This window comes from Neopsephotus bourkii, unplaced genomic scaffold, assembly GCF_033783945.1.
Source record: "Neopsephotus bourkii isolate Nb327-2 ecotype Australia unplaced genomic scaffold, CSIRO-AGI_Nbou_v1 NB_196, whole genome shotgun sequence".
NCBI lineage: Eukaryota > Metazoa > Chordata > Aves > Psittaciformes > Psittacidae > Neopsephotus > Neopsephotus bourkii.
This window is the reverse complement of record NW_026900709.1, coordinates 4996949-5013624: the sequence shown is the minus strand read 5'-3', so window position 1 is coordinate 5013624 and position 16676 is coordinate 4996949. Positions and strand designations below refer to the sequence as shown.

Genomic DNA, 16676 nt, shown 5'->3' with positions numbered 1-16676 from the left:
GAACCTTAAACTGAACTCAACATAACAGATTCACAAGCTCAAAGACTACCATAACAAGTGGACGACTCTGCTAGCTTTCAGGGTCCAGTGTTCAGAGTTTAATATTAGTCTTTACCTGTTACTTCTACATTTAATGTACCTTTAATGTTAGTAATAGTTTGTTCTGGTTTCGTTTTGTGTTTTCTTTGTGTGTGTGGCTTTTTCATTCACTTTATCTTCTCTCCCCTTTTCCTAAAAATTAAAAGCTAGGTTTATTGCTGGAATCAAAGGCATGCCACACTGGGATAAATGCTGGTAACACAAGGACACAACGGATTACAGCTATTTTTCATTTCAGGATATTTCTCTGGTGAGGCCACTGATAGAACATCTAGCGTAAGAAACAACAGAAGGCAGGGAATCTTCTACTGAATGCTGACACGACTGAGTGTAGAGCCTATCTGGAGTCTGCTGGTACATACACACACATACAAAAAGTAAGATGTCATTGAGGGTTTTGGCAGTTGGGTTTTTCTGGACCTGTTTTGTTTCTTTTATTTTGGCCTGGCTAGTGAGTCAATCACACTTCCCCAGTCACCAGTGCAGTTATTTAGCACATGGAAAGCAAACCTGCATGTCTTTGACACATAGTCAAACCTTAAGACATTTAGGCTCAACCTTATGCCCAACAGACTTTAAGCTCTGATGTAGTCAAAGTAAATAAGGGGTGTTCCTTGTCTGGCACTGCTACACTTCAACACAGTTGCAAGATTCCTCTTTTGCATCTCAGTATTCAGTGAATTAATAACAACATCCTCCAAAGCTGCACTCTGCCTGCCTTTCCAACTAACCCACGGTGTTCCATTTTGCACGCTGCAGTTTCTAACTCCAGCCAGGGAATGCAGTGTTAAGCATACTCAGCAGCACCCAGCCTTCAGAAGACAATTCATACTGACATTTACAACACACATTTCTTACTACAACAAAAGATGTGTAAGATTATAAAACAGCATAAGCTCCCTGACTAAAACCACCCTAATCTGATATTTGTCCAAGATTTTATAGCAAAAGAATCTGTTGACTTTAGGACTGGGAAACAACCAAACAAAAGCTTCAGAATTGGACCAGCTCTCATCCTATGCCAGGTTTCTGTCCAATGACACTAATAGAATAATAATATCACAGTAGGGCAAAGGAGAGGATTCATATTCAACACTGGTCCAGGAGGGAACTACAGTAAATGAAGAACAGCTGCAATAAGGAAGAAAACCTGCAAATGCTGTGTAGCCTTGTCAAGAGAAAAAACTGTTCCTGAAGGTTCTCATAGCATAGAACCAGCAATGCAATCAGACATACCACTGGCACCACTTTCAGCCAGTTTCACTGGCACAGTTTCAGCCAGCATGAAATAGCATGGTTTAAAAAACAAACCAACTCTGGTGTTTACTATGATCTATACATTTTAAAAGACTTGAATATCCAGTCCTTCTGGCCTATGAAGGTTTTCCTGGTTGTGTGGGAACTTTGCTGTGAGCAAAAGCATCAAGATGGGCCTCAGACTCTTTATAGATACATATTTTAAAACAAGTCCATATGCAGAAGTCTGTAAGTACCTTTATTCCCAACAGTGATCTGTCATTATTTCAGTCTGTTATTCCTCCTAACTTAATTCCAGTCAACATTTTCCTCCCAAAGCATTAAGGGCCTAATCCAGTTCCTACTGACAGAACTGAAGCTGGAATGAACCTGTAGCACAGACACGAGCCATATAACACTGAAAACTCAACATCGCAGTTACACACCGGATGAGAAATCTCTCTTGAAAAGACCACTGTCAGAAGAACTGGACCCACCAGAAACCCAGAATGGTTAGAAGACTAAGTTGTGGACCCCACTAAAGCACTGGCTCTCAGACAATGAGCATAAGGCCACACTTAGCAGTTCTACATCCTACAAGAATTGTTGCCCACTTCCTATGCTTTCCATACTTTTGATAGATGGGGATAGTTTTTCCACAGCTGGGAATGTTCTACTTGGATGTGTTTATTTTTTCCTCAGTCTCCGGCTGACTCAGATATCTCCATTTATTTTAAGTTTCTCCACTCTCAGAAACAGTAAGATGGTTTCACTAACCAACTCTAGAAATACTGTTACTGACGCTAGTAGATTTATGGAAAGCTCTCCGTTCACCAAGAAACTCATCCACATGTTCCCAGAGAAGCCTTATTTGGGGAATTAACTTAATGAAAAGAAACGTATATTCAACTGTGACAAATCAATAGAATAGCTATCTATTTCAACCTGTAGGTGATAAAGAAAAATTACACTTTTCATTTTGCAGAACTCTTTGTGGAGCAGGACAACAGAATAGCCAGCCAGACATCTATGCTATATTCAGTTCTCTAAGTGTCTGTATACTTTGTCAAGATCTGCTAATTTGATTTAAGAGGCAAATTTTCCCTGAGCCCACATGCCAAAATTATTCCCCCTAAGGGAGAGGATTTATGAAGCTACATTAGGATATATTCACAAAATGACATGAGATGACATGAGCTCTTCAGCCAAACGGTTATGACAGTTCCTCATTATTACCATTACTAAAGAAAATATTCCTCAACACATTCCAAACTAAGCTTTGCGACATTTTCCCTGCCCTGAACTGAGGCCGCACATAAAGTATATCAGAAAAGGCAGTATCCCAGCTGGAGTTAGCAAGACTGCCTGAAACACAAGCCATTATTTGTTATTCCTTGTTTCCCGTCAGGACTCCAGCTTCTGAATGCAATGAGTTTGTGCAGAATCCTAGAAATAGTCCAGTATATTGAAAAAAAACCCATATTTAAAATAGAAAGCCTTTGTGAGTAGCCAAGCGGAATACTTGAGGAAAAGAAATGATCATTAAAGAAGCTGTAGAGGATTTACAATTCTGTTTTGTTTGGATCTGTACAGTAACCTAGCCCATAAATAGAAACCAGTTTTTTTTACATTTGCTTTGCTTTATTTGAGAGTTGTGGGAATGATGGTAACCAAGCAACACCACAAAGCTGGAAAGCACTGGTTAAGACAACTGCTGATACCCTGATGAGCCAGGGTATGTTCAGTGCCTATAGGAGCTACAAGATCTCCATTTTTGTACACTTCGGGGCTCACAAGATCCTAAAAAGAATGACAAAAAGATTCTGTACAGTGTGTGAACTCTCCATGTCTCCATGTGAAAACTGCCTCCTCTGAAATGAATTCTGCCACTTGGATTCCACTGTGAGTTTTACTTGTCATTTTTGCACAGTAAAAGGTCAATCTGCCAGGAAAGCCTCCTCTTACTGAGGCTGGGGAACTCAAAAATACTGTGCCTCAGACAGTGTGTTAACAAGTTCAACATAACCTCCACAGATTTATTAGAAAATTCACTGTGGACCCATTTAAATTGGAGTATGTTACACAGAACATCGCCTTTTAACTCCAAATGGGAATCATAAAAACTGTATAACCAAGTTGCAAAGACTATCCACAATGTTATTTTCTGGGCAAAACCTATCGTCCCATTCATCTCTAGCAAATCAGAACAATTAAGCATTTTACAGCTCAAATACCTAATTTTCAATTCAAGTGCAAACACTACTGCTTGCAAATTGCTACATCCTCCATGTAGTGTCTTCAGCCTTCCCAACAAATGACAGAATCTTCTGAAGCAAGCAGTACTTCGTATTTTGAACACCAGTGATATCAGTTATGCCCTCAGTCCATCAAATGGTTTTCTTTCAGAACTTCATAAAGCAAATTTTTAAACTGCTCCAAACCCCAAATACATGTTTTCTTAATAACAAAGCCAATATATGTATTTTTATACACATTTCAAGATACAATCATATTCTGAGAAAGCAATCAATGTAAATTATGCTTTTTTAAAAAGTTAAAATTATTTGCTTATCCAAATAAGCAGCAGGCAAACAAAATGTATGCCTGAGTGCATTGTTGGCTCTCTGCTATGTGAACCTTTCAAGGACAGTTCATGCTTTTAACTGAATGAGAGATTATTTTAGGAGGCAAAGGACATCTACTGAACATAATCAGTGTATGGTGGATAATACAGCAAGGCTGCGGATCTTGAGTTTACACTGCAATTTTGTAGACAGCATTACAGCAGCTTAATATCACAGGTAAGGCAGCAGTACCAAAAGCAACACCATATAGTTATATTAAAATCAAAAAACCCCAGTAAGAGACTTCTAAGGGTGTCCCCTCCAAGTTACACTGAGACACAGAGATAAGGGGGCTTCAGCGGACTTATCTACTGATACTCTCTGTGTGCTTATGAAAAAACATCACATCATGAATGTGAAAAGCAGAACTTAACCCTACATCACATCATAATGACAGCGTTGGGTCTCCCTTTACACAGCGTAAGTGGACATTAAGTCCAAAGAACAAGACAGCATCTCCTAGGAATCCTTACTGGAATCCCCATCAGAACAAGAACTGCATCCTGCTTGGTGAGCAAGTACTTTACTCAGGGTCTAGAACAGCAGCGGCCACAGGATCCTCAAGTCTGATTCCACCCAACTCCATTCTAGTTGGCCTGACCTCTGGAAAGGACAGAGAACTCCCAGCCAGCTACTGACTGCACAGTTTCACACTCCTCTCTTCTCCCTGGTGCTCCTACAAGAGCTGAACACAACATGAAGCACGTTTTGTAGTACAGAGCTCCTGGGATTAGATACATTCCTGCTTACACAAAACTACAATCGTTCTTTCCCACCATTTAGAATGGGGAAATACCCTCTTTTCTTGTTGCATACAAATTCCAAGGATGGGATCATAATGAACAAAAAATGAATAACAATCAATTTACAAATGTAAATATAACTCTAGACTCTTTTGAAGTTTTAATAGGAAGGAGGAGCAAAATTACCCAGGGGAATCTCAGTCAGACTCAGTCATGAGTATAAATGAGATCTTGTTCCCATGTGGTATTTCACATCACAAACGAAAGCACACAGAGCTCTCACAGGCCTCAGACAGAAGGTTCCACAAAACACTCATTTGTACGTCAAAGCAGCCTTTTCATGGGAATGACATACAAATAACATAACAGCCCCCAAAGTTTTGAAGAAAACTTCTCATGCTGGAACTCAGCATTTCTTTGATGATTTAAAATACTTTGGCCTGGGCCTCAGCTGAAACACTTATGTCACTCATTTACGTACAAAGGAATTTAGCTAAAATAAAGCAAAAATACAGCTTGGTTTTCTTTTCTACTAATGAGCTTGGATGAAAGTGAGTGCTGGTACAAATCTGGAATGAGTTCAGTGAACTCAGACTCTATGCTAAAGGAAATCAGTCTGCCTCAGTTTATTGGCATAGCACCTTCTGTATGGACCATTTTTGCAGAATTCCTGTCTGTGTTTACTTTCTGAAGAACAAACGTGTGTACTGCTGACACTGAGCCTCAGAAACCATCGTATGACTTGGCACCACTGCTCCAAGTGCATTGGAGATACTGAGAGTAAAGCTGGTTCCAGTAATATCTACTCACCCACAAGACATAGTCTGCATATTTTATGATACACTAAAAAAGGTAATGTCACATTTAACAGAAAACTGCAGGGAAAATATTACATGCATGAAATGTGGCCAAACTACCATCTCTAAACAACCTTTGCTTTGCGAACTATCAGGCTTCTGTCTGTTTTAGCTTTGAAAACTCGCAGTAAATTGATGTTGTTTTTCCATTTTATTTCTTAAGATTTTTGCTGATTATGTTGAAGGGAGAAGGGGCACAATAAAAATTACTACAGTCGTTTTACAGTGGTGTTTCCACAGTCTCCTGACTTTCACAGATCTACTTGCATGGTACAGGTTCTGCTCACATCACCCAGAAAATCAACTCAGCATCATCCTTTTAACTCTAGTCCTCAGTACAAACAACTGAAGCTTTCATGTGTCAAATACCTTAACATGCAGATTTCAAATATGCACACTGCCTGACCACCTTGCATCCACAAGCAGGTACCTTTCTACATTTGAAGTAACACAAAGGTTTAAAAACCTGTTATAAAATAAAATTAATCTCAGCCACCTTAGTATATTTCTGCTTCTGGTTAATTACTGAAGACAACACACTTGAGAACTCATACAAGCAACTCCTGGTGTATGATAGGACTACAGCACATGGTAAAAGCTGTAAATTAAACACAAAATTACCAAGTTACAAAATAAGGGTGAAATGATTACAACTTTTCACACCTTATATATAATGAAAAGCCTCACTTGACACAAATCATACTAACAGTGAGCTATCAAAAGTCAGACTGAAGCACAGCTGAAAATCCACTGCTGTTACTCCTCTTTCCCACCAGCAGGACCTGATTAGGGAGCTGACAATCCTAGAGGACTATGAGACCCACTAGATCAGAAATGGGATGTTAGGTGCATGCTACATTATGTGATTTCCAGGAATAAGCTTAGAAAGAAGGAACAAGAAAAAAGGAAAGAAAAAAAAAATGCAGACTTCAAAAATTTTCATTTCAATTCCTATTTAGAGTAGAAGACCTTCAAAACATGAGAAGAAACATGACTGTTTTCTAAGAAAGTTTTTAATGCATTACAAATACTTTTCATCTGGGCAAGGCACGTTATATGTAGGGGTGGTAGAGGCAAACAATTATTTTAATTTCTTACATTTTAAAAAGGGTAGCAGATAAAACCAAAACAGCCACTCCTCATTGTATTAGAGGCCAATTTTGTATCCTAGTCCCTATGACTATTGTCAGAACTTCTAACACAAGGCAGGAATAAAGGAAAAACTCAGAGGAGTCTACTGACACAAGTGACCTGCCCATTCCCACCCCTAAAAATAAACATGTTGGAAATGCAAAAATGTGAAACTTGAAGCATTATAGAACACAATACTCAACATTAGGCCGTTAAGGGACAAACATGAAACCACTGCAACAGTCTTCCTTCAGCACTGATGCCTTATGGTTAAGTAAAATGAACACAGAAATTTAAGAAAAACCTTTAAACTTCAGGTAAGCCTAAATATATCAATCGATAGTTATTATTTGTTATATAAAATAAAGATAATACGTCAAATTCAAAAGCCTGAAGGCAGTCTGGTACTAGTCTAACAGTTCACTAGAAATACCATTTGCTGGTCCCTCTCACATACCTGGCATTTAAGTAAGAGAAGACTTCTGGAAACAGCCTCTCCTTAGGATACTATTTTGACCTAAATTTGACTAATATGTTATCATGGGAGGATAAGATAGAGAGCCACTGGGAAAAGAAAGGCAAGCAAAACCCCCCAAAAAACCCAAAAAACAAATCATCCAAAATCTGACTACCTTGGATCCGGGATGAGGGAGGCAACATAGCCAGAGCTGAGCAGGACCTGCAATCCAGGTTGCTTAGTAAATATTACTTAAGCCAATAAAACAGAGTACTGTTCAGATGTGGGTTTTTATATTTTATGCAAGAGACAAACTTAGAAACTGACAAATTATTTCCTTACTAGAACAGTAACTCCACAGAAATAATTCCACAAGAGAAATTAATAAATTAACATTTATCTGCAACAGACAAGCTTCCAGAGATCAAGGTGTTGCTTTGCCACGACTCTTTACATACATATTGCACATGAAACAGAATTGCAGAACCATTTTTATAACAGCTCTGAAAGATGCACTCTTTGTATGGGTGCTTTTCTTCTCTGTCATTTTGGTGACGAGAAGTTTAATGGATCATATGTCCCGAAAAATCAAGTGTAGCAGAGCTCAGCGAGTGCTGAATATGAGTGGCTGATACATTCCCATCCCATCATCACCATCTTACTGGTCTCTGGATGTTTCTTTTAACTACTCACAGTTCATTTGTATAGTGTGTGTGTGTGTGTGTGTGTGTGTGTGTGATGGTTGGCTTTTTGTGATTTGGGTTTTTCTGGGGTAGAGAAGAAATGGTGTTGGTTTTTGAAGTTTTTTAAACTTTAACCCATGAACAGGTAGTTTTCTACATTTGCACTAACACAGAGAGTTAATAATTTATGGCATGCTTCTCAAGGAGCCCATCTGCTGCTCAAGAGCCTGTGTATCCCTGTAGTTTCCATTTCAGTTAGCAGCAGATTCCTTTCAAACGCTCTTTTCTGTGGCCAGTACTGCAAACTGAAAATGTCCAAAAATGTAGCACATAACAGCCTGAGGTCCCTCCCATAAAAATCCTAAACTAGCGAAAGGCAAAGCCTTTTATGGAGTCTGGTACCAAATCTGTTTAAAGATGAAAATCCAACAAAACCAGCACACTCAGCAACAGCCATCCCAAACCAGCCCAGCTGCCAGCTGGCGGCAGTTCCAGCAGCTCCTCAAGCCTGTCATGCAGAGTTCAGCTCTGCAGGGGCCTCACTCCCATACAAGTGTGGTCAAGTGCCTTCACCAGGCTCCTGCCTCATAGCCCAAGATTTCAAAATGAGTTGTCCTTGCCCAGGTCTTTTGGCACCGCATAAAAAGAGCTCTTGCTATCAAGATGTTTGACCACTTCCCTCTATTAAACTGCTTCTGAAGAGCCAGCCTCTGACATTGCAGGCAGCTCAGTCAGGATGCAGAGCTTAGCAGGCTTAGTTCAGCCCAGAATGAGCATCATACCATGATACAAAATTGCTGTTACTTATGACAATAAACAGACATCGAGGTTTTTGTTTTTTAATTACAGAAAATGAATCTTTTAAGGCTGAGTGGCTCTCCAAAAGGCAGACGATATTATTCACTTAAAACAGTGAATGATAGTTTAAAGGTGTGCTATTCAGTTTAATTAATGATTGCATTTACGCTGTTTCATTCCTTTAATATGATGCACCAATGGTAATGAGTAACCTTTTTGCAGTTTAACAGTCCTTGCAATTGTAAGATGATCCCTCTTTCATTTAACAAGCCCCTTGCTAGAGCTTAATAAATCTGGTTTTGCTCTTTAGCAATTCTCATTAAAATGCTTTGGAAGGTACCACCATTCACCCACAGCATGATCTTCATGAGGACCTGACTGCACACAATTCCAATTAAAACTTTCTGCACTCAACACCTCTGAAAATCCAACACCAGGAAGGCAATTAGATGTTTTCAACCTTTCCTAATCTATACAGTAATGTGCAAAATAATCAGGATTGGGTACAGTGTAACATATCAACGTGCTAACATGGGAACCTCCATTTGTCTTGTTCATCTATGTTAAATCCGTCCACTGCACTGACACCACTTGATAAAGAGTGATGGGTTACTTTTTTGTACGCTAACATCTTGCCAGAGTAAGCAACAGCAGAGTGACCTTCCAGACTGCAAAATGCCTGTTCAAAACTTCCTTGGTTTTGTAGACTTATTCTCTACTACAAAATACAACACATTATAGAGTACCCTTTACCACAAAACACTCTGCAGACTGTGAACCTTCTAACAGGATTGCCAGAAGTTTCAGGACTGAGCACTACATAAACACAGGACTAATGGATTGAAGGGCAGCACACTGCTGCAGCCTGCTCCACAGCTGTGTTTCACGCCATATTCTTGGCTTTTTAATGTAAAATATAACTAGACAGCAAAAAGGAGAATTTAATATTAGAAAGATTACATAAGGCAAGATACTGATTTTATACCAGTATCACAAAACTGCAACTCCACCAATGTTGAGGATTTCATGTTTCGGCATGCACCAGAAAAATGGTGACTTTCTCTATAGTCCCCTTTCACACAAAGATGAACACTCAAGAGTCAGAGTTCTTCTGATGTAAAGTTAATTGTCCACTCAGCTCAAGGTTTCCCCAGATCATCATCATTTGGATATTTATTTTACTTCTTCTAGGATAACATAATAATTACCACACTGAAAAAAGTCAGAGCAGCTATCGCAATCGACTATGCCAACAATGTTCTCTGGCCTCCCTCAAAATCTTCCAATCCACCAGCAATTTGGTAAAGAAACAGCATATGTAAGCCGACGAGGCACAAGAACATGGATATTAGACAGGTGATTTTAGGAACAGATAATAAAGGAAGAACTTTTTTTTTTTCTCTGAGCGACAAGGAAGCAATGATAATGGTCCAAACTCTGTATTTGTGGATTTCAGTGGACATAAGTGCATAACAGAATGTGGCTGTAAATCAGTAACATATGAACTGCAGAAAGCCCACCATTTCCATCAGTTCTTTAACCAAATGGCCAAACCTGAGGAAAACCCCACTGGGGCCAGGGAAGCCCTGATTTTATATTAGCATCACAGAAAATATTGCAATTCCCTCCTTTCCCCCCCTCACCTCACAAGCTTCCTCTTTCACACTTGGGTATCTAAACAGACCAAAGCAAAAGCCTTGTGTCTTCCTACTGCCAGAGCTCCTTCTAGCCCATGGGATCTTCTCTGACCTTCTTCTCTCACCAAGGCTCCTTCCAACCACCATGTTTTACTCTCTTTGCTACTACAAGCCTTCAGACTCTCTTTACACAGGAGCTGCTCTAGTTCATCTATATTTGCCTCACACTGCAGACCTCTTCAGAGCACCATTGGCAAATAGACCTAAGATAGACTGAATCTTTTTTGGAACAGCTGCTTCTCTGTTGGCCAAAGGAATCATCTAATCGTTTCTGGCTCCCACTGCATTTGTACACAACATAATTTGGCTATTGTGGAGGAAGCAACCCCCTAGTTCTTTTAAGATTTTAATGAGAAGTAGGTTTTCTTCTTTCACTCTAGTAACAAAGTGGCTGCAGTGCACGGAAAACCTCAGGAGCTGCAGGAACAGAAGGATGCTGTGCAAGCAGTCTACGTCCACATCATCCCTCTCCTCATCAACTTCAGAACAAGGAGCACAAGCTCTGATCTTAAACACCAAAGCACAACTTCATGCCAGCAGCTTAAAAAGCAGCCAACTCAAAACAATTTCTAGCCAGCACTAAGTTATTATTGGAAAACAAACTTACAGAAAAGGCAACATTTCATTCAGAGTTGTAAAGATCATTAAATCAAAATCTGTGCAAGCTAGTATTACTGCACAAGATAGTTATTCCCCTGCATCAACACAGAAGGAAGTCCCGTAGTAATGACATTTTGGGATTTGCAGGTTTTTCCAACACTAGCATAAAGCACGGTCTTTGAAACATTCCCACCCAGAAGTACCACCACACCCAGACAGCACATGCAAGGTTTTTATTGCATTTAATTTTATACTGAAAACCATACACAGCACTGTAATTTAAACACTATAAGCAGATAGTTTAAGTGTAGTGCAGAAGTGAAAGCCATGAATTGGATGTGTGTAGGTCAGTACATACTGAAAGCTGTTTTTATATACTACTAAAAGTGATTCAGTCTGAAATGACCATTTGAGTACCTGCTTGAGCTTAGAGTCATCCAGAACCCAAATACTCTTTCTTGGCAGTTGTACCTAAACCAGCAAGAAAGCCTTAACTCCTGATGTGCCAACCCCATGAGCTGTCAACATGCATCAGTCTTCAGCAATAAAAGCCACAAAATACCACAGAGTACTCAGACACACACTCCTGCACTGAACCTTCAAGATCTGCACAGGTTTCTAACAAGATCAACCGGGATCCTGAAGATCTACCATCATTCAGAAATGTCTCATACCACAAACATCTTCTGGTACTGTTCCAAGAAAGATTCAGGTCAAACATCATAAATCCATGCATGGATTTTGCATAACGTTGGAACAACAAACACCAGCCTACCTGCCCCAACTGTGGGGTGTTTATTTTGAATGCTGCCAGGCAGGTTGGCCTTACCAGCACAGAAGGATAACTCCACGGTGAGACTGTGCTGTAAACACAACAGTGACAGCAGCTTCTTTAATGCTAACTCAAAACACACCCACAGCTTTCGAGGATAAGACACCTCCCAAGAAATCTCACTCAGTCATCTTGGCCATGCACAGCACAAACAGATAACATTGCATCAGCCCTCTTAGAAGCACAGCTCCTAGAAACACCAGGTTTCTTAAAAAAAAATGAAATAAATAGAGCAGACCTTCAAGCAGTGAACGTAAAACTGTATCAAGTTTACAGAGGGCAAAATCTGTCCTCAACTCTGAGCAGCAGCACACTGGTCTTCACAAACAGGTGAGGCTTCCTTGCCATTTGAACTCTTAACTTTTCAACACTTGGGAAATTAGATTCATCAGTAATTTAAACACTGGACACAGCACACAGCCATAGGCATTTTTTTCAGTCAACAAACCACTAGAGAGAGTACTGAAAGGCCTATTATGAAGGCAAATCACTATCCTTTTCTTGAATGACCACATGAAAATCAGTGACTGCTCCACAATGGATTGAAAGGGCCTTTTGTCTGAAGGAAAAGGACAAGGAGTCACAAAGTACTGTAAATTCATTTGTAACTCATGGTTTTTGAAGAAACGGTATACCTTCAGCTAAGAGTAAACCAAGAAAAGAACAAGCTTTGGAAATGTTATGCCACAGTCCTTTCCTGCTATGTATATGCAAAGCATATTTTTAGATTAGTCTCTAATTCATATTACAAAAAGATGGGGAGGGATTCTGTATTACTGTTGTTTACAAGACGTTTAAAACACATGCAGTTTTGACTTTATTCCAAAACCCCAATTACGGTCTGCAGCACTATTTGCCTTGTCTAAACAAAAAAATTGTCAGAAACATTTTTGGTACAAGTTCTAGTGAAAGTATAATTGCACTGGAAGAATAAGTGAAAGCACTGTCACTGTTGCTTAATAATGACTTTAGTAACTGAGTAATAGAGCCATCACCCATAAAGTATACGGTGGCCTACTCAACAAGAAGTCATTTCTTACATTGAGAAACCAACATCTGACTCTTGAATTTTGAAGTCTCCTTCTGAAATATCTTCCAAAAAAAAAAAAAAAATGAGTAGCTTACATCTGCTGACAACTTCTCAGAAGTAATGTTTTACTTCTCCAATTGCCCCAATCACATTTTCATTTCTCAGGTTTTACACACAAATGCACACACCCAAAATGAGATTTGCACACAGGATTTCATTATGGAGTTTCTAAACAAGCTTCACATGGACAAACTTTCAGCAGGAAAGACAGTGGGGGCTAATAACCAAAACCAGATTTCTTCTAATCCATATCCAGAACTAGGGAATTACTCTACTTCCACTCAGAAAGAAAAGTCACAGCTGTCAGACTTGCCCTCGACACCCGTCTGTTCCACCCACAGACTGTGAAACTAAACAGTCAAAAAATATCAGTTTCCACTCTCCAGCTTCTCTCTGCATCCCTGAATTTATATCCCTTGTGCTGCCACAACTCCTCCCAAAATAAAAGCAATGTATTTTGCACACACCATTGGTCAAGGTACGAGCTGGATTTAGTTCTTCTGATTACCCCATCAAATTAATCTGCCAAGGAGCTGGTCTTTAGCATGCTACAAGACAAGCACTACCAGGGCCAAAATCATTGCTGTGGGAATTGCCCACGATGCCCCTTTCAAATACGTATTGGAAGTAATACAAGGTAACTATGCACCCATCATCTCAAACTCTGTAAAACATGAACATACAGTTCTCCAGAGGTCCTCAGGACTATACAGAGGATCTTGCAAATGCAGAGGCATAACAATGTTCCACCACCTTCTTGAAGGTCAAGACTCAGAAACAAGTGGAGCAAAAAGACATGAACTGCACAGCCACCTGCTAGTCTCAGTGAAGAGCCAAATTCTTTGATAAAATAATGCTACGAAGTGTTGCTTCGAAACAACTATTAGCAGGGAAGGTGCCTGCTATCAAAGTTAACTATCTCAGCACTGTTCATTCTTGTACATGAAGAAGAAAAAAAGTGAGAAAGCTGGTGAAGCACATGAAGGAAGAAAAGGTAGAAAGAAAGAAACTGTAGGACTGAAACAGTGCAGAGTAACATCAGAGGAGACATATTTCCCCAGAGTAACACAGACAGTAATATCCCTAATATCACCTACAAGTTAACTAAAATTAACAGTTAACTATTAGTTATTTTTCTTCCCTTGATCTTTACGCAAAGCCTTACTGTCCCTGGGTCCTCTGCTCCAAATTGTTGCACAGTTTTATCCTCCAGTGAGCAGCGATAAATGGAGTTTGACCTTCTCTTCAGATGTGTAAAGCACCACACCAGATTGTTTTGAGAAAATGATTGAAGATTTTGTTTTCTGCATGACTAACATTACTTAACAGTGACTAAAGACCTCTAAGACACAGGCCCTGAAAAGATACTAGGAAAAGCAGTTCCCAGAGTGGCAACAGGGGCAACACATGTGGGTGAAAAGGACCATGAATACAACAGCCTAGGGAAGTTAATACCAAGCACAGGTTGCCTACAACTGCTGACAGGCACAGCTTTGGTGCTTCTACCATTGCCAGAAGAAAACTCAGAGAAGATATAAAACACACTGAAGGCCACTGAAATGTTGTTGTGCTTTCTCTTCAAAATAGGCCTAAACTGATTTTGGTACTGGACAGGTATTTCCTTAAAATTCAGGAAATGGCAGAAAGGTGTCCTGACATTAGCCTCATTTCCATTTCTTTGAGCAAGAAGGACTAAATAAGAATAACTGATCTACATTCAGAACCAAACTTCCCTCAACATATAAAGTACTTAGGAAATGATTGTGTTCAATTTTTAAGCTTATTACAGTAGGTCAGACAAAACAGTAACTCTTAGGCACATGTTCCTTCTCAGACACCTGCCTGGGCATAAGGACTGTGGAAACAGACCCTTCACTTCAGAATAACCCTGAGAACATTTTGAAGGGTACTTAATTTACTTAATCATAACACTTTCTTACATCGTAAGCTTCCCAGAGTTGTGACCTTACCTTCCGACATGTTTATACAGCACCTGACACAGTACTAACCTTATCTTGATTAGTGTCTCATTACATTTAACAGATCCTGCTGCTCTCCTGAAGGGCCAAACTCCTTCAACTCCCATAACACAATTAATGGGCGAGCACTCAGTCGAGCTGCAGCATTCAGCTCCAGCAGGTTGTGATGGCGCCTCACCAAATGCATCAACCTGTTCTGACCTGGAAATTATTCTGCATTTACACGGTTTCACCACATTCACAGAAACAATTGTGGCAAGGGCGCAGTGCCCTGCTCACAGCAGCTTGAAGACTCTAGTTAGTGGCATTCAACAGGTTACCACCCGGGATTTCTTTCATGGCCAGTGCAAATACGTTTCTAGTTAACCCTGACATTCTGTATGCAGCAGACTTTTGCTGCATAAAAAGTTTGCAGTTCACCTTCCTTGAATCATCACATTTTGGAAAATCTGACTATCAGAAGCTCAAAGAAATAGAAGAAAGATGAATCACACAGAAACCAGCAACCCAAATTTAAAAATTAACAGAAAAGAATCCCCACAGAAGATCATTAGTTGCCTTGAAGCATATTTTTCAAGGTGGAATCAACTAAATCAGTCCAGTGGAGTGTGTCCTGGAATGAAAAAGATGGATTTGCTGTGGTGCCTCTCAGCTCTCCTCAAGAAGATAAATCTGCAGATACAAGTGATTCACATCTCAGGATGATGAGGCTGAGGGTGGGGAAGAAACCTACACTATTCGTTTACAGCTCAACAAAGGAAGCATTGCACTCTAATTGAGAATAAAAGAATACTGCCAGCTGCCACTGCTTATCAAAGATTTCCACGCCTAATGATTAAATGTCTCATGCACAGTAAAAAAGGAATGCCAAAAAAAACCCCACATGCACACACACACAAGGGAAAAAAAAACCCAAACTAAAAAACACGCGCAAAAGCAAACTTCCCTTATCACCTCAGCGGTCTTTCACCTTCGTGCTAATAAAACAAACCCTCAAACGACTGGATTTGTGCAGAAACAGCAACTAGGGCACAGCAACCTTCGTCCCTGCCTTGTGGTATGTCAGCACTCGCAGCAGCGTTTCACAGCCCATGCAAAAAAGTAAGGCGGCATTTCAGGAACAAACGTACCGCTGGCTCAGCGCGTCTGGCCGCCAAGACAGCCGGGGATAAACGGCTGCGTCCGGAAAGCCCAGGCTCCCCGTTCCCCGGGTGCGCAGTTAATCATTTATGACCAAGGCTGTTACTGAATAGCCTCGCACACCACAGCCCAGTTTCGGCTCCGGCGGCGCCGGGGGGCTGGCGGAGCGCCGGAAAGCCGCGACGAACCGGTCCCAGCGCACGCCGGGCGGAGCCCCAGCGGCCGCAAACGGCCCCGCTGCCGTCCCCGTGCCACCAGGAGGGGCTCCCTGCGCGGCGCCGGGACCCGAAGCGTTAGAGTAGCGGGCGGGCGCCGCGCGGCACCACAGCAACCGCCCCACCCGCCCGGCACCCCCCGGCAGGAAACTCCCGGCGGGCCCGCGCAGGTGCAGAGAAGGAGAAAGGAAGCGAGGAGGGAGCAGAACGGTGCCTTACCGGTTATCGGCCGGGCCGCAGCGAGGCCGGTGCCGAAGCTCCGGAACCGCGGCGACCGGCTGCGAATCGCGGCTGTGGTACTGCCGCCGGCTCGTGGGGACACGCCTAGCACCCCGCCCCGCCCCCCCCCTGCCCCGCCCCTGCACGCGCGCACCGCCCCAGGCCCGCCTCAGTAATGGCGGAGCGGATGGCGCTCACTGCAAGGGCGGCGGCGTGGCCGGGGTGCTCCGTCGGGACCGGGACCGGGACCGGGACCGGGACCGGGACCTGCCCGAA

The 16676-nt window shown here is 41.4% G+C and overlaps 1 protein-coding gene across 1 annotated transcript in view; it reads right to left on the bottom strand.

The window, feature by feature from the left end:
- SPATS2L (spermatogenesis associated serine rich 2 like) overlaps nucleotides 1–16422 on the bottom strand; it is an 86273-nt gene extending 69851 nt beyond the window's left edge. Inside the window, exon 1 of the mRNA XM_061377575.1 lies at nucleotides 16401–16422. The gene's annotated coding sequence lies outside the window, so the exon portion shown is untranslated. The remainder of the gene's footprint in view (nucleotides 1–16400) is intronic.
- Nucleotides 16423–16676: the final 254 nt, after the last annotated feature.